The sequence below is a fragment of the Anolis sagrei genome, chromosome 11 (genome assembly GCF_037176765.1).
Source record: "Anolis sagrei isolate rAnoSag1 chromosome 11, rAnoSag1.mat, whole genome shotgun sequence".
Classification (NCBI taxonomy): Eukaryota; Metazoa; Chordata; class Lepidosauria; order Squamata; family Dactyloidae; genus Anolis; species Anolis sagrei.
In genome coordinates this window covers 13,898,783-13,916,918 of record NC_090031.1, presented here as the reverse complement: position 1 = coordinate 13,916,918, position 18,136 = coordinate 13,898,783, and positions in this window count along the sequence as shown.

Genomic DNA, 18,136 nt, shown 5'->3' with positions numbered 1-18,136 from the left:
GCTAATGAAGGTGGTCAGTTGAAACATTCACACCTAGCTCCAGCAGAGAAGAGCTCTTTGCCCCACCCCAGCCATTCCACAGATATATAAACCCATTGTCCTAATTCCAACAGACCTCACTACCTCTGAGGATGCTTGCCATAGATGCAGGCGAAACGTCAGGAGAAATGCCTCTAGAACATGGCCCTATAGCCCGAAAAAACCCACAAGAACCTTATCTCAAAGGATGATACTCTGGATGCAAGGACAATCTCCTATGAGGGTTGAATGAAAAGTAATGCCTTCACCTTTGTTACTTGGGAATATTTGAATAAATCAAATGCAGAAATAATCCTTAGAATGTGCTCTTTCCTTTTTCTTTAGTTAGGTATTACCCATTAACCCCTTCTCCTCCCCTTCATGCCCACCCTTTTTATATATATAGATATACACACACATGCCCAGGGCAAAACTTAGTCCTGGATCCCCTATACTTGCCCACCTTTGCTCACAACTGGAATGATATCATGTGGACCCTGGAAAACTTGGATCTGGGAAGAGCCCATAGGAAGGACCCCCAAAGCTGACAAGTTTTCTCCTGATCATCCAAAAGCAGGGCAAAATCCCGTCAATGCTCAGTTATGGATTATTAGTCGATTGCAGCTTGCTTGTGTGAAAGATTTGACTGCAAAATCATCATTTTTGGTAGTCCCCTGTGATTACTTGGTTGGGGGTCCAACGTATCACCGCAAAAGATGCCCATCCTGATCCACGCTTGAGGAAACCTTCCTCATAGAACACCAGAACCAACGGCTTCTCCAAGCTGGATTTTTCTGAATTCCTAACATGACAGGGTTCATTATCGCCCAAGCGAGAGCTATGTTAGCATACTAACTACAATTCCCTCGGCATGCCTGTATTCATGCCATGATCCATCCCTGCTCAGAAAGCACCGAGGAATGCAAAGGAGGAAAACACAGACAGGGGCAGAAGGCTTGGAAGTGTTTACAGGCTCAGTAATTATGCCCAGACTTTCATTCCAAAAGCTTTTTTGCACGAGAAGACGGGAAAAGCCGAGAAGTGTCAAGATTACAAATCTATCCAACTAGATAATATATATTTTAATATCCATAAATGAGCCGTTTCTCCAAAAGTCCTCCTTCTGACTTTCATTACAGGGGATTTTATAGCCTGCCCGAATGCGACACATCTGCGAAAGCTCTGGCGCTTCACCGGTGCTCCAGATGTTCCACGGCACACCTCTGGTGCATGCTCTTCCCCGTAAACATTTGTTGTAAACACCCAAAGCTGTTTGTTTGTTTTAATGTTCCACTGCATCTCATTACCCAGGGAAGGTGAACAAGCGAAGCTCGCCTCCGCCTTGCCAGGAGATTTGTCTTTTTCTCCCTTCATCAATTTTTAGGAGATTAGAATGCAAGAGGAATCGTGTTCAACCCTCCCTTTATCAGACTTCGGCTTTGCCTCGGAGTTCCCCAGAGGAATACGCCGCAACATAGAGACAAAATTCTCTTCTCCATGCAGAGCCGTAGCCAAAGGATTGGGGTGAGAGCTGGAGGAGGGTCTGGCTTTTGCAAAGATTCGGCTCCTTTCCCCTGATTCATTTTTAATGAGGGTCTTTTATGTGCATGCTAGACGAAGGCCGTGGCAAACCTCTTCCACATAAATCCTGCCAAGGAAATCCTCAAATGGGGTCACCATAAGATGGAGATGATAAAATCATAGAAACCTGTAGATGCTCAGATTTTTTTAAAGATCCCCTGCCCCCCCCCCCCCCCTCTCTAAGTAATTGGTTTTGTGGATGAACTGTCAAGAAGTTCCTTCTAATGTTCAGTTGTAACCTACCCTGCTGTAACTCAAAACCATGAAACCTGGAGCAGTGGTTCTCAACCTGTGAGTCCCTAGATGTTTTGACCTTCAACTACCAGAAATCCAATAATAATAATAATAATAATAATAATAATAATAATAATAATGTGTGGATGGGCGACACTCCTCCCACCCGCAGAACCAGAGATGACACAGACACATAGATGGAGTAAAAATGGCCACAACTTAATTTATTAATTACAGGAACACAGGATTGGCTGCTAGGCATGGGTTCTGGATCAAGATCGATCAGCCTGCTGCTGACCGATACCTGATGAGTCCAACAGGGGGCCCACCGGCACAATACCTGGCCACGAGACACAGCACCCCTGGTAACCACCAGATGTTCCCTCCCTGGCCACTAGGGGAGGGGCAGAACTAGATCCAGGGCCCATGCCACATGCCAAATGGAGTTGTGACGAACAGATAATGAACAACAACTGCAACACTGAACAAAAACATGAACATGCAGGTTGGGTGGGAGGACAACTCGAAACAGGCCTGGTACCTGCTAGGCCCTGCACAGTCTATTTAAGGCTGCTGGGCACAGGGTGCAACCAGCCCCTGGCCAATGCCAGGAGCTGGGTGGGGCTGGCCGCTGATTGGCCAGCTAACCCAGTGGCGGGAAACTTCCCGCCATGCAGGGGCTTCTAGGAAGGAGAAGGGTACCCATCGTGCACAGATCTTCTGATAGCCAATCAAAGCAATAATGTAACCTACACGTTCTTGTGAAATGCCGATTATGCTTGAAATTTCTCTCTGAGTGACGACGATCATCCTGAATCAATCTGTCAACCTTTTGTTTGTGAAACTCGGTGGTTGCTGTCACAGGACGTCCAACTGTTTGTTAGTCACATAAGTCAGATGTTCCCACCATAACATCTTTAAACTTACTCGCCCAACAACGCACAGTACTCACATCAACACGATCACACTAAAAGAGAATTTCGCGAGACCAGTTGCTCTTGTTGCAATGGTGTGGCTGTGGACCATATTTTAGTTCTTGCAGATCACTGGTGGTCCACGGACCAAAGGTTGAGAACCACTGGTCTAGATCCATCAATCCATGTAGGAGCCTTTGTGTTACAAACCAACCAACCAACAAACATAAACAATATGTGTACATGTATATGTACATTGACTAACTTAACCACTCTACAAGATGCCAGCAAGGTCAAGCAGTAGAGCAAAGCCAAGTAGAGAAAAAGCAAGGGATCGTGGAAACTCACATGGACGCCTGTCATGCCAAGGTATCCGGGAGGGCCTTCTTTTCCTTTGATGCCTTCCTGCCTCTTGTCGCCTCTTTCTCCTTCTGGACCAGGTTCTCCTTTATCACCCTGGAAAAGGAACACAGGATGAATAGTGCTTTCATACCCAGAAAGACAGGAGAAGTATTTGGAGGAGAAGTATGGAGAGTGGAAGCAGGGGCTTCCCAAAGGAGCTCATGTGAAATATATGACTCTGACAGCAAATTTGTATTCCCATGTCTTTACTGATCTGATGAACTTTCCCACATAGTGGATTTAGAATACTGCTTATTGGTGTCTGATCCATTTTGGTTCATTGTTGTCAGGTCGGCTTCGACTTATGGTTCCCTTTGAATGAGGAACACATCCAAGGCATTCTGTTCTCAATGGCTCTGATCAGGTCTTGTATGTATATACGTGAATCTCCTTTGGAGTGACACCTTCTGCTGTCAAGAATTCAATGACTGCACGTTGCTTTAGTCGCATTGACCGACCATCTGAGCAGGGTTCCGTACTTCACACTTTAACAACACAACAATTCAATGCTAAGGCTTCCCACCAAGATGGAACTGTAGAGTAGAGTCTACTGAACAAGCCAGTACCTGCCACATACCAGTACTGCCATCTGTTGAGGAGTTACGAAGGTGGAGGCATTACTTTTCATTTAACCCTCGTATATTCTGCTCTGTCTCTTTGGGCGGATTCCAAACATAAAAGGCAAACATTCAATGCCAGAATACAACAACAATATATCCATACGAACAAAATTTAACAAGCCAACATATAAACATGAATTATGACTTAACAAATAAAATTAAATTAAAAAATGCAGTCTGTTAAAACAGACATAAGACAAAACATCAAGCATCAAACAGAAGCATAAATTTCCCAGTTCCTTGGGACAAATAGATTGGTCATTGCTCAAGATATCTATTGAGCTGGTAGGGCGAGCAGGGCACTGATATGGATGGTAGCTATTAATCAGAGGTATAATGGTAGCATTACCTCCTCCTCCTTGTAAGCCAGTGAGCAAAGGTACATTTTCAGCTGTTTCTTGAAAGTGGGGAGAGAGGGGGCCATCTTTAACTCCTTAGGAAGGTAATTCCAGCGGTGTGTGTGTGTGTGGGGGGCGGCTTTCTCTTGTTCCCAGCAGCCATGAGTGAGAAAGGGGTCGGACTGAGAGGAGGGCCTCCTCTGATGTCTGCAGTGTCCAAGTTGTTCTATAGCGGGAGATGTGGTTTGTCAAATATCCCAACAGGTGATAAACTGGGTGGCATTTCTGGGAGTTGCAGGTCAAGACACCTGGGGGCCCACAGGTTGAGAGCCACTGCTCTGGAGGTACAGAGGGTTACACATTTGGGTTAATATTCTTTGAGTTATACTTTTAGATAGTAGCCATATCAACTCTTAGTCTTTTCTCCACTAGGCTTTACATGCCCAGTTCCTTCAGCCTTTCCTCATATGGTTTGCTCTCCATACTTTTTATTATTCTTGTCTTGACTAGCTGTTACACTCCAGAGGTGTTGGATCAGCTCTGTTGTCATTGCACTGCATGCAGTTGACCTGGTGTAATGCTGGCAATTGAAACATTCACACCGGGATTGTGGTGCAGCTGGCTGAGTGTCAGCTGCATTAAGATCACTCTGACCAAAAGGTCATGAGTTCGAAGCCAGCCCGGGTTGGAGTGGGCTTCCAACCAATTGTACAGCCTGTTGTCGACCCGAAAGACAGTTGCATCTGTCAAGTAGGAAAATTAGGTACCACCTTGTGTAGAGAGGCTAAATTATTAATTTATGAGGCCATAAAAAAGACTCCAGCAAAGCACTCCAGCAAAAGCATCCAGGGAATGCGGAAGTACTTCATCAGTGTCGCAGATGGACGATGAAAGCGACAGCTCCCCTGGCAGCCAGAAAAAGTTAAATAGCCTCTGTGTATGTCTGTATACATTGTATGTCAAATTGGCATTGCATGTTTGCCATATATGTGTACACTGTAATCCACCCTGAGTCCCCTGCGGGGTGAGAAGGGCGGAATATAAATACTGTAAATAAATAATACTGTAAATACCTTTAACAGACAAGAGTTCTTTCTCCCACCTTGGACATTCCACAGATATATAAACCCAATTTTCCTAGTTTCCAACAGACCCCACAACCTCCGAGGATGCCTGCCATAGATGCAGGCAAAACGTCAGGAGAGAATGCTTCTGGAACATGGCCATACATGTCGAAAAATCTACAGCAACCCAGTGATTCTGGCCATGAAAGCATTCAACAATACGTTGAAGCTCACTTAGTGTCTGAAGTCTGAAGTCATGACCTGAAGTTGCAGGATACTCTGAAACTTTCACAAAGCTCTGTATTTCCCAGTTACTTAAGGAAATATACTTTCTCCTCACTCCCTTCTCCATTGTCTTACCTCACTGGATAGCATCATTCCAGATTGTCAGGATCCTATGTTGAGGACCTGTCATGTTTGAGATTGTGATGCACTCATGCCTTAATGTTATGTTCCTACTCTAATACCATCTGCACACTATTCATTGTAAGTAATAGACATTTATTTAGCCCTAGAGCACTTGGGCAGTAGAGTAGAGTTAGATATTGACCAGCTGCAATTACCAGTTAGCCAGAGACTACAGAAATCACAGTAAGGCACCTGGATGAGAAGGGAGTTGGACTTTAACTGGAAAAAGGGGATGTCCTGAGACCGAAGGACATTCTCATGTGAATCAAGTAGATAGAGGCATGATGTAATGGTGAGAGCAGCGGTTTCCAAACTATGTTCCACAAAACCCTAGGATTATCCAAAAATATTGTAGGGGTTCTGTTGACATTCTTAAACATCAGATTTAAAACAGATTTTGAAATAAAGCTATGTGAGGCCAATTATTTGATTTATAGTCTCCGTAATAGCTATTTTGAGTTACAATTATTTTTGTTAGGTATGCAGTTACTTGATATTCTTTTCAACATTTTACAAGAGTGATTCCTACATAGTCAATTTTATTTGCATTGATTCCACATTTCTTTGTGAATTTGTAGTGTGGAAGTTTAAATGGGATTTAGGATATTATTCATAATGTTGTAGTCTGGCAAGCATCAGAGGATTTTTCTGAATGTTCATATGATGAGGAGGATGATGGGTTTCAAAGTGAAGAGACTCTGAGTGATTGGAGGGAATTGCAGGCAGATGAGGCTGATGTATGGGATTCTTCAGCTCATTCCCAAGCAACAGGGGAAAATGAAAGTACCAGTTTCCTGGAGAAATGGCCTTGGGCCATTGGGGAGGTTTCAAGGGAACTTAGATCAGACCAGATAACGCAGGGTATTAAAAGTCACCAAACAAGATTTTCTCAGAGACTCAGGGGTAAGGCTGAGAGGAGATCCAGGTGCATGAGAAATGATGTCATGGGTGTTTTTAAGAATTTCTATGGTACCCTTGCAATGATTTTGGGTCGTTTTCAGGCCTTTCAGAGGAGACAACATTGCTATAGGAGATTGTTTTCCTGGCTCCACTCTATAGTATTCTAAAGTTTCCTTGACTATGTCTGTGTTTCCTTGGAGAGTTCCTGTTTGCATGTTCTTGGATTTATGTTTGGAGTACTGCTGTGGATTTTGGTTTCCTTGGCTTTATGTTCCTTGTCATTTTTGGATTACTACTGTTTTGTATTTTCTAGTCTGCTGACCATTTTGGAATTGTCACCCCCCTCCTTTTAATCTACTTTCTTTAATAATGTTTTAGATTGAACTAGCTGTCCCCTGCCACACGTTGCTGTGGCCCAGTCTGTTGATCTGGAAAATAAAGTAATGAAAAAGTGTTGGTTTCTAATATATGTAATTTCTTTATGCTGGCGGGTAAACAGTACTTCTTGTTTCTTTGTCAGTGTTGATGTGGAGAGTGTCTGGTTTGCCCACCCCTGGAATATGTAACATATCATTGCCCTTCTTTAAGGGTCCTTTTCAAATCTATGATAATATATCTCTGTGTGTGTGAATCATATCTATCTATCTATCTATCTATCTATCTATCTAAATATATATCTATGACTGGATGGCTCTTTGTCAGGAGGGCTTTGATTATGTTTTCTTGCCCTGATGAAGGGAGTTGGATTGGATGGCCTTAAGTATTTTCTGTTGGTCATGGGGGTTCTGTGTGGGAAGTTTGCCCCGATTCTGTCGTTCGTGGGGTTCAGAATGCTCTTTGATTGTAGGTGAACTGTGAATCCCAGTGACTACAACTCTCAAATGTCAAGGTCTGTTTCCCCCAAACTCCATCTCTGTTCATATTTGGGTGTATTAAGCACTTGTGCCAAGTTTGGTCCAGATCCATCATTGTTTGAGTCCACAGTGCTCTCTGGATGTAGGTGAACTACAACTCCCAAACTCAAGGTCAATGCCCACCAAAGTCTTCCAGTATTTTCTGTTGGTCAGGGGAGTTCTGTGTGCCAAGTTTGGTTCAATTCCATCGTTGATAGAGTTCAGAATGCTCTTCGATTGTAGGTGAAGTATAAATCCCAGCAACCACAACTCCCAAATGACAAAATCATAATTTTTTGAGTGATGGTCACTCCTTGTGTTGTGAGACATTTTGTTGCCAAATTTCGTGTGATTTCATTCATTGGTTCTTTTGTTTTTAAGGCACTCATTATGCACAGAGCATTTATATATATATAGATTACTGGACAATAGAATGTACACAAAAACTAGAAAACTGGAAAATGTTTTTGAATTAGCAGAGAAAGCTACAACCTTTGTCTTGTGGGGTTCCACAGGGCTCAATACTGTCCCCCATGCTGTTTAATATCTACATGAAGCCGCTGGGTGAGATCATCCGGAGTTTTGGGGTGCGGTGTCATCTGTACGCAGATGATGTCCAACTCTGTCACTCCTTCCCACCTGCTACTAAGGAGGCTGTCGAGGTCCTGAACCGGTGTTTAGCCGCTGTGACTTTCTGGATGAGGGCGAACAAATTGAAACTGAATCCAGACAAGACAGAGGTACTCCTGGTCAGTCGCAAGGTCGAACAGGGTATAGGGTTACAGCCTGTGCTGGACGGGGTCGCACTCCCCTTGAAGGCGCAGGTTCGCAGCTTGGGTGTGATCCTGGACTCATCGCTGAGCCTGGAGCCCCAGGTCTCGGCGGTGACCAGGGGAGCATTTGCACAGCTTAGGCTGTGCCGGTACCTCGGGAAGTCTGACTTAGCCATGGTAGTCCACGCTCTGGTTACATCCCGCTTAGACTACTGCAACATTCTCTACGTGGGGTTGCCCTTGAAGACAGCCCGGAAGCTTCAACTGGTCCAGCGTGCGGCAGCCATGTTACTAACAGGAGCGGGACGCAGGGAGCATACAACGCCCTTGTTGTACCAGCTCCATTGGCTGCCGATTGTATAAATATGTGAGAGGAAGCCACAGGGAGGAGGGAGCAAGCTTGTTTTCTGCTTCCTTGGAGACTAGGACGCGGAACAATGGCTTCAAACTACAAGAGAGGAGATTCCATCTGAACATTAGGAAGAACTTCCTGACTGTGAGGGCCCTTCAGCGGTGGAACTCTCTGCCCCGGAGTGTGGTGGAGGCTCCTTCTTTGGAAGCTTTTAAGCAGAGGCTGGATGGCCATCTGTCAGGGGTGATTTGAATGCAATGTTCCTGCTTCTTGGCAGGGGGTTGGACTGGATGGCCCATGAGGTCTCTTCCAACTCTTTGATTCTATGATTTGCTACTGGGCTCAATTCAAGGTGCTGGCGTTGGCCTATAAAGCCCTAAATGGTTCCGGCCCAAGATACCTATCTGACCGCATCTCGGCCTATGAGCCCACGAGGACTTTGAGATCGTCCGGGGAGGCCCTACTCTCGATCCCGCCTGCCTCACAGGCACGCCTGGCGGGGACGAGAGATAGGGCCTTCTCGGTGGTGGCCCCCCGGCTGTGGAACACCCTTCCCGTGGACATCAGATTGGCCCCTTCCCTGATGACATTCCGCAGGAAACTAAAGACTTGGCTGTTCAAGAAGGCATTCGAACAAGAAATGCAATAATTGGTAATGACGACAGGAATGGAACAACGGAATATGATACTGGATTGTGGTTTAACGATGAGACGATGCGAATGGCTTTTTGTATTATTGATAATGATATTGTTGATGTTGTTGATGACGATGCTTTTGTTATTGCCGGATTGATTTTAGATTGTGTCTTGTAATTTGCACCCTGTCCTCTATGTTGTACACTGCTGTGAGTCGCCCCCGGGCTGAGAACAGCGGTATATAAGCACAGTAAATAAATAAATACATAATAAATAAGAATATATTTTTGATGAAACCAACCAGGGATAGAGTTAGTGTTTCGGAGAAAATTAATGTCTTTTAATGGGACCAAAAAAGGTTTGTATAGGAGGTACTAGGCAAGAATACAAGTGCCTGATGTGCGCCAGATTGGCTGTGCCCCCTGTTGTTGATGCATAATGCACTTCTTCACAATTCACTAACAGGGTTGCATCATGTTTCTGCAACATAGCTGCATATTCATAAAGTCAGAAAACATAGAATGAGATGTCAGTTCTCGGTTTATGTTTATAACTTGCCTTTCTGTTAAAACCAATCTCCAATAATAGAAAGACAAGGCAGACTTGGAATTGAAGCATAAAAACAAATCAATCAAATCCTTTTTGGAAAAAAAGACCTGGGCTGGGAGCAGTAATTTGACGAAATCCACCCAGCAGGATTGCTATTCTGAGAGATCTTGGAAATATTTCAAAATGATTCTCATCATGTTGCAGGGCAAGGGAAGGGTGGGAGATTGGTTACTTTGAGAGAAAACTGGGGCGGGGGAAGTAATCACAAGTCAAAAGTACAGCCACGCTGCCCTGCTTTCTGCTCCTGTCTTAATGGATAAAAGCTCCACGGACAGGAGGAGATTAATGGATAATGGGATGAGTCTTCTTATTCTGTCAAACATGGGGAGCTTTCTTTTTAAACAGATAGACGTTTCTGGTGTCAAGACCCTGGGGGATTCAGGGCAAGCGCAAAGATATGGGCAGGCTATAAGGCAGATGGAGCGAATGTAGGATTAGAAGAAGAAGCAGCGTTATCTGTCAGAGCATTGGCCCATCTTGACTAGAGCTGTCCACATTGACTGGCAGCAGGACCAGGCAAGACTTCCTTCTTCCTCTCCTCCTCCTCCTCCTTCTTGGCAGGGAGTTGGATTGGATGGACCACGAGGCCTCTTCCAACTTAATGATTCTATGGCCCCTTGTTCTACTCTTTCTCCTTGTCCTCTTCCTCCTCCTGCTTCTTGCCAGGGAGTTGGACTGGATGGCTCATGAGGTCCCTTTCCAACTCCATGTTTCCTTCCCCTTGTTCTCCTTGTCCTCCTCCTCTATCCCCTCCTCCTCCTTCTCATCCTTGTCCTCGTCCTCGTCCTCCTCTTCCTCCTCCTGCTTCTTGGCAGGGAGTTGGTCTGGATGGCCCACGAGGTTCCTGCCAACTCTATGATTCTATGACTCCTTCCCCTTCCCCTTGTTCTCCTCTTCCTCCTCTTCCTCCTCCTCCTCTTCTTCTTCCTCCTCCTCCTCCTGCTTCTTGGCAGAGAGTTGGTCTGGATGGCCCACGAGGTCCCTTCCAACTCTATGATTCTATGATTCCTTCTCCTTCCCCTTGTTCTCCTCTTTCTCCTGCTCCTCCTGCTCCTTGGCAGGGAGTTGGACTGGATGGCCCATGAGGTCCCTTCCAACTCTATGATTCTATCATTCCTTCCCCTTGTTCTCCTCTTTCTCATCATCCTCGTCCTCCTCTTCCTCCTCCCCCTCCCCCCTCCCTCCTGCTTCTTGGCAGAGAGTTGGTCTGGATGGCCCACGAGGTCCCTTCCAACTCTATGATTCTATGATTCCTTCTCCTTCCCCTTGTTCTCCTCTTTCTCCTCCTCCTCCTGCTTCTTGGCAGGGAGTTGGACTGGATGGCCCACGAGGTTCCTTCCAACTCTATGATTCTATCATTCCTTCCCCTTGTTCTCCTCTTTCTCATCATCCTCGTCCTCCTCTTCCTCCCCCCCCCCTTCCTCCTGCTTCTTGGCAAAGAGTTGATCTGGATGGCCTACAAGGTCCCTTCCAACTCTATGATTCTATGATTCCTTCTCCTTCCCCTTGTTCTCCTCTTTCTCCTGCTCCTCCTGCTTCTTGGCAGGGAGTTGGATTGGATGGCCCAATAGGTCCCTTCCGGCTATGATTCTATGATTCCTTCCCCTTCCCCTTGTTCTCCTCTTTCTCCTCCTTCTCTCTCCCCCCCCCCCCCACTCCTCCTCCTCCTCCTCCTGCTTCTTGGCAGGGAGTTGGACTGGATGGCCCACGAGGTTCCTTCCAACTCTATGATTCTATGATTCCTTCACCTTCCCCTTGTTCTCCTCTTTCTCCTTGTCCTTCTCCTCCTTTTTCCCCCCTCTCCCTCCTCCTCGTCCTCCTCCTCTCCTCCTCCTTCTCTTCCTCCTCCTCCTGCTTCTTGGCAGAGAGTTGATCTGGATGGCCTACGAAGTCCCTTCCAACTCTATGATTCTATGATTCCTTCTCCTTCCACTTCTTCTTATTATTTTATTATTATTAAACTTTATTTGTACCCCGCTAGCATCTCCCGAAGGACTCGAAAATGTATTTGAATTTTGTTTTCCTCTTTCTCCTCCTCCTCCTCCTTCTTGGCAGGGAGTTGGATTGGATGGCCCAATAGGTCCATTCTGACTATGATTCTATGATACCTTCCCCTTGTTCTACTCTTTCTCCTTGTCCTTCTCCTCCTTCTTTTCCCCCTCTCCCCACTCCTCCTCCTACTCCTCCTGCTTCTTGGCAGGGAGTTGGACTGGATGGCCCACGAGGTTCCTTCCAACTCTATGATTCTATGATTCCTTCCCCCTCCTCCTTGTTTTCCTTGTTCTCCTCTTTCTCCTCCTCCTCCTCTTCCTGCTTCTTGGCAGGGAGTTGGACTGGATGACCCAATAGGTCCCTTCCAACTATGATTCTATGATTCCTTCCCCTTGTTCTCCTCTTTCTCCTCCTCCTCCTCCTCCGGCTTCAGGTTTGTAATAATCATGGTTGCTCATCTCTGGACTCACTGTCCCTATCTTTCTTGACTTGTACTGCTCAGAATGGGATGCAAGATTCCAGATGAGGTCTAGCTAAAGTAGACTAGATTGGCATACTATGTCTCTTGAACTGGACCTGTTGATCCAGTCCAGAATTGCATTGACTTTTTTGGCATCTGGTGCAGGTAAAGTGACCAAGAGAATGAAAACAGACTAAATAACTGCTGAAACATTGGGAATTGAAAGATATATATGTGTGTGTGTGCGTGTGCGTGTAATGTTCATGTGTGTGTGTGTGTGTAATGTTCGTTTGTGGGATTAACATAACTCAAAAGCCACTGGACAAATTGACACCAAATTTGGACACAATACACCTCTCAGGCCAATGAGTGACCATCACTCATAAAAACACAGTGGAAGAGACTTAAAAAGTAAAAAAAAAACATTACAATGCAGGCGCAAAACCACATATAGACACATGCATACACACACAAAACACATATATACATATTTCCTATTTCTGGACTACAACTCCCAGGAATCCTCCAGATAGATATGATATATAGATTAGATAGAGTTAGATAGTAGGTAGATAGTAGGTAGATAGATCAGTCAGGAGGACTGCTGGGAGTTACAGTCCAAGAATAAGTAGAGAAGGAAGAAAGGAGAGAAAGAAAAACTGAGGGGAAGGAAGGAAAGAGGTAGAGAAGGAAGGAAGAAAGAAGAGAAGGAAAGAAGAAAAGGGAAGGAAGAAACGGGAAGAATGAGGGAGGGAAGGAGAGAAAGAAAGAAAGGAAGAAAGAAAGGAAGGAGAAAAAGAGGGAGGGAAACTTGGCCACAGCAACTCGTGGCAGGTACAGCTAGTGTGTGTGTGTGTGTTGTGTATGAGAGGGGTAGGCACCTGCGTAGTGAAAATATTCCCAAGGACGAGGAAAGCAACATCTGTTCAGAATGGAGAACAAGATTTCTACACCACCAGTTCGGGAGAAAGATTATAATGAAAATATAAAACTTTCTGCCATTATAATGCATCAAGATTATCTCTAATCCCATATTAAAGGTTTTCTGAGGGGGTCTGTTGCATAAGATGGATGAAGCAGGGCAGAGTGGGTGTGTGTGTGTTGGGGCGGGGCGGTGGGGTGGGCAGGTTCATCTGGTTCCAAGATAGTCTATGACACAATTGTGTTTTGCCTTGCTGCTGTTTCTCCGTCCATTCATCCTGTTTTTTTCTAAAGGACTGGGTTTCTTTGTTGTCAGTAGTGGCTAATCTTCATGCACAGAATGTGTTTGTACCAGGGCTTGGCAAGTTTCATCATGAGGAAATCTATATCCTCAATGTGAAAGACCATGTGGATTCAGACACGGAAGGACCCACCACCAAGACTCTACCTCTGGAAGACAATCATACTCATCCATAAGTGATGGCCTATCATACATGTTCAAATATATATTATGCTACATTGATGGACATCATGGACATCTGAGTCACACGAGACCCCCAATCTTGAGAGGGTGAAAGGGTTAGGAAAGGGAGATACAATGGGAAGAAGAAAGGAAGAAACAAGTTAAGAGGAAGGTACACCAAGGAAATCCTTGTTGTGACCACCTTCCACCAGAAAATCTATGTCCTCAATGTGAAAGACCATATGGATTCAGACACCGAAGGACCCACCACCAAGACTCTACCTCTGGAAGACAATCATACTCATCCAAGAGTGATGGCCCATGATACGTGTTCAAATGTATATTATGCAACATTGATGGACATCATGGACATCTGAGTCATGTGAGACCACCAATCCTGAGGGGGTGAAAGGGTTAGGAGAGGGAGATAAAATGAGAAGAAGAAAGGAAGAAACAAGTTAAGAGGAGGATACACCAAGAAAGTCCTTGTGTCCACCTTCCACCAGGAAATCTATGTCCTCAATGTGAAAGACCATATGGATTCAGACACTGAAGGACCCACCACCAAGACTCTACCTCTGGAAGACAATCATACTCATCCATGAGTGATGGCCTATCATACATGTTCAAATGTATATTATGCTACATTGACGGATATCATGGACATCTGAGTCACGTGAGACCCCTAATCCTGGTAGGGTGAAAGGGTTAGGAGAGGGAGATACAATGGGAAGAAGAAAGGAAGAAACAAGTTAAGAGGAAGGTACACTAAGGAAGTCCTTGTTGTGACCACCTTCCACCAGGAAATCTATGTCTTCAATGTGAAAGACCATATGGATTCAGACACTGAAGGACCCACCACCAAGACTCTACCTCTGGAAGACAATCATACTCATCCATGAGTGATAGCCTTACATACATGTTCAAATGCTACATTGATGGACATCATGGACATCTGAGTCACATGAGACCCCCAATCCTGGGAGGGTGAAAGGGTTAAGAGAGGGAGATACAATAGGAAGAAGAAAGGAAGAAACAAGTTAAGAGGAAGGTACACCAAGGAAGTCCTTGTTGTGACAACCTTCCACCAGGAAATCTATGTCCTCAATGTGAAAGACCATAGGGATTCAGACATTGAAGGACCCACCACCAAGACTCTACCTCTGGAAGACAATCATACTCATCCATGAGTGATGGCCTTTCATACATGTTTAAATGTATATTATGCTACATTGATGGACATCATGGACATCTGAGTCACGTGGGACCCCCAATCCTGGGAGGGTGAAAGGGTTAGGAGAGGTAGATAAAATGGGAAGAAGAAAGGAAGAAACAAGTTAAGAGGAAGTGACCACCTTGTTGTGACCACCTTCAACCAGGAAATCTATATCCTCAATGTGAAAGACCATATGGATTCAGACATTGAAGGACCCACCACCAAGATTCTACCTCTGGAAGACAATCATACTCATCCATGAGTGATGTCCTTTCATACATGTTCAAATGCTACACTGATGGACATCATGGACATCAGAGTCATGTGGGACCCCCAATCCTGGGAGGGTGAAAGGGTTAGGAGAGGGAGATAAAATGGGAAGAAGAAAGGAAGAAACAAGTTAAGAGGAAGTGACCACCTTGTTGTGACCACCTTCAACCAGGAAATCTATGTCCTCAATGTAAAAGACCATATGGAATCAGACATTGAAGGCTCCACCACCAAGACTCTACCTCTGGAAGACAAGCATACTCATCCAAGAGTGATGGCCTATCATACATGTTCAAATGCATATTATGCTACATTGATGGACATCATGAGATCCCCAACCCTGGGAGGGTGACAGGGTTAGGTGAGGGAGATAAAATTGGAAGAAGAAAGGAAGAAACAAGTTAAGAGGAAGGTACATCAAGGAAGTCCTTGTTGTGACCACCTTCCACCAGGAAATCTATGTCCTCAATGTGAAAGACCATATGGATTCAGACATTGAAGGATCCACCACCAAGACTCTACCTCTGGAAGACAATCATACTCATCCATGAGTGATGGCCTTTCATACATGTTCAAGTGCTACATTGATGGACATCATGGACATCTGAGTCACGTGGGACCCCCAATCCTGGGAGGGTGAAAGGGTTAGGAGAGGGAGATACAATGGGAAGAAGAGTGGCACTGTGCTTGCTGCTAGCCTTTCTGATATTGTTTGGATTGGTTCTGCCTCATTCCCCCATTCTCCGATCTCCAGCTGCTTAATATGTACTGCAGTTACTTGAGCTGATGGAGCATTTTGTTTGAACTCCAGAGCTGCAACGCCACAGGATTTTGCTACCTGTTTCACTGATCTGAAGGGGTTTGCAAGAGATTAAAACTCTGCACACACACTTTCTGTGTGCCTGCTGAGTGCCTGCAAGACAGAACATAATTGGACGGCAAACTTTGAACTGACTCGTACTTCCCCAATACCCACCCCATCTCTTGTTTCTTTACGTTCCCCCTTTCCTTCGTCTTGCTTTTCCCTCGCTGCCTGAATTAAGAACAATGATTTCAGCCATTGATTTGCCCATTTCCCCCCTTTAGCCTTGTTGGATATGTTATGTCTTTATTGGCTCTCCGGAGATGCAGATGGGAACTTAAGAAGAGCCATATTGGATCAGAACAAAGGCCATTCGAGTCCAAAGTTTGTTTTTCCTAGTGGTCAGCCAGTGCCTTTGGGAAGCTCATAAGTAAGTCATGAGCACAATCTCACTCTTCACAACAACTGCTATTCAGAGGTATGTTAAATACTAGTCAGGGAGTTGATAACCTAACTCAGCAGTTCCCAAACTTTTTTTGGTCCGAAGACATGTTTTTAACACTATCTCTGATTTTTACTAAGTTTGTCCATGTTTCACCTATTCCTAAAAGCCAAAAAATTAAAAAAATAAATTACAACGCATTCACAAAAGCACATATATACGCATACAAAAACACATAGACACAGACTGGGCCACAGCAATGCGTGGCAGGGGACGGCTAGTCTATATAAATAAAAATGTAATGTTCGTTTGTGGGATTAACAGAACTCAAAAACCACTGGACGAATTGACACCAAATTTGGACACAAGACACCTAACAACCCAATGTATGTCCTTCGCTCAAAAAACCTGATTTCGTCATTTGGGAGTTGTAGTTGCTGGGATTTATAGTTCATCTACAATCAAAGAGCATTCTGAACCGCACCAACGATGGAATTGAATCAAACTTGGCACACAGAAAATACTGGAAGGGTTTGGTGGGCAGTGTCCTTTGGTTTTGGAGTTGTAGTTCACCGACATCCAGAGATCACTGTGGATCTGGACCAAATTCTACACAAATACTCAATATGCCCACATGTGAACACTGGTAGAGTTTGGGAAAAATAGAATCCTGACATTTGGGAGTTGTAGTTGCTGGGATTTATAGTTCACCTACAATCACAGAGTATTCTGAACCCCACCAACGATAGAACTGGACCAAAGCTCCCTCACAGAACCCCAAGTGGGCCACAGCAACGCGTGGCAGGGGACAACTAGTGTGTGTGTGTGTGTGTGTGTGTGTGTGTGTGTGTATGTGTATATATATATATATATATATATATATATATATATATATATAAATAAATGTTTGTTTGTGGGATTAACAGAACTCAAAAACCACTGGGTGAATTGACACCAAATCTGGAAATAATACACCCATCAGCCAACAAGTGACCACCACTCATAAAAACACTGAAAAACACAGCAGAAGAGACTTAAAAGCCAAAAAACAAAAAACAAAAGAATTACAACGCATTCACAAAAGCACACATATATATACACACACAAAAGCACATAGACACAGACTGGGCCATAGCAATGCATAGCAGCAGATGGCTAGTCTATATTAATAAAAATGTAATGTTCGTTTGTGGGATTCACAGAACTAAAAAACCACTGGACGAATTGACACCAAACGGAAACATCAACTAGTCCAATGGGTGGCAGCCAGATTACTTACTGGAGAGACAAACAGGGAGCATACCACCCCTCCTGTTGTGTCAGCTCCACTGGCTGCTGGTCCAGGTCCGAGCACAATTCAAAGTGCTGGTCTTGACCTAAAAAGCCCTATACGGTTCTGGCCCGCCCGAACGTATCTCCCTCTACATCCCACCTCGAAACTTACGATCTTCCGGGGAGGCCCTGCTCTCAATCCCACCTTTGTCGCAAATGCACTTGGTGGGGATGAGAGACAGGGCCTTCTCCACGGTGGTCCCCCGCCTGTGGAACTTGCTTCCCAGTGAAATTAGGTCAACTGCTTACCTCCTTTCCTTCAGGAAAAAGTTGAAGACCTGGCTATGGGACCAGGCATTTGGATATCAGGCTGACAATAAAAATGACAACAATTCTATGGAAAATGGACTATGGACAGGCTTCGGGTTAAGTTGTTGATCATAGAACTCGGACTTAGACATGCCAACTAATTCAATTTGCAGTATTTTAAATTGTTTTTAATCTAATTTTAATGTTTTACTTATTACGTAACTGTTGTTTTATCTGTTTGTATATG